This window comes from Schistocerca piceifrons, chromosome 9, assembly GCF_021461385.2.
Source record: "Schistocerca piceifrons isolate TAMUIC-IGC-003096 chromosome 9, iqSchPice1.1, whole genome shotgun sequence".
NCBI lineage: Eukaryota > Metazoa > Arthropoda > Insecta > Orthoptera > Acrididae > Schistocerca > Schistocerca piceifrons.
In genome coordinates, this window is record NC_060146.1 from 169,142,083 (window position 1) to 169,143,387 (window position 1,305).

Genomic DNA, 1,305 nt, shown 5'->3' on the forward strand with positions numbered 1-1,305 from the left:
CAGGTCTCTCCCAAGTTGAGAACGTTCGGAGCAGGGCTCTCCAACCTGCTCGGGATTTTTCGAACTAATGCGCCCGTTATACAGACTTTGGCGCCATATCCCTCCGCAGGAAATCCAACAACTCTATTATTGTCAAGCCGGATACCTGATTGCATAATGGCCAGAGATCCATAAACGCGTCAATGATTTGCTCAATTTATGAAGTCCTTTCCCTTGAATATTCCATCGAGTTTTGTTGTGAAATTGTAATCATTTGTTTGTTTGTACATGTTCGTCACATCTTGCGATTTCCGTCCCGTTCGGGTAATTTTTTTCTCTCTTGCAGTATATTTAAGCGTCTTCTTCTCCTCCCGCTTCCAACCTATCGAGTCAGTTTGCCACAAACAGATTTGCCGTCTGTATAGCCTAGTGCTTAGGTATTATTTGCAAGCTGTCTAAGAAATTTCGTCTGCTAATTTGTTAGACTGGCAACGGCCTTGCCGCAGTGAATACACCGGTTCCCGTCAGATCACTGAAGTTAAGCGCTGTCGGGTGTGGCCGGCACTTGGATGGGTGACCATCCGAGCCGCCATGCGCTGTTGCGATTTTTCTGGGTGCACTCAGCCTTGTGATATTGTGTGCCAATTGAGGAGCTACTCGACCGAATAGTAGCGGCATCGGTCAAAGAAAACCATCATAACGACCGGGAGAGCGGTGTGCTGATCACAAGCTCCTCCTATCTGCTTCCTCCACTGAGGATGACACGGCGGTCGGATGGTACCAATGGGCCCCTTGTGGCCTGAAGACGGAGTGCTAAAATACTAAAAATTTGTTAGATGCTTTCAGAGATCAATGATCGTAATGGCTTCGTATACTTGGCCTTCAGTGGTTATGTTGTGCATGTGTGATCTGTCTCTAATTCTTGGGGAGTATTACTGTGTGTTCTAGGGTCTGAATATTGCGAAGACTTTATATCAGGATGCCACTGAGAAAAAAAAAACCGATGTTGCCTGAGATTGAATGTCACCTACGACTTTCTTTGCGGTTTCGCGAAACCAGACAGGTCAAAGCTTCGAGTCTGCACCACGAACGAGTGCCAACCATCCACTGCCTCCCTCACTCAGCGCTACGAGCCGGTGGGCTTTGTTCCGAGGTACCTACGGGCGTGTTCCGGGACCACCAAAATCTTTTTGATTTACGCCCGTCTTGGGTCACTGTATCGGATAATCTCAATTAAAAATTCCGATTTGTCGGCCGCGTATAAATACGTCGTTTAAGATTCTATTAAGATACCCAGGACGCTAATTCCCCCGGTGGGGCGGTACA

At 47.4% G+C, this 1,305-nt stretch overlaps 1 pseudogene; it reads left to right on the forward strand.

The window, feature by feature from the left end:
* The first annotated feature begins 466 nt into the window (after window positions 1-466).
* LOC124717586 lies at window positions 467-584 on the forward strand (annotated as a pseudogene).
* The last annotated feature ends 721 nt before the right edge of the window (window positions 585-1,305 follow it).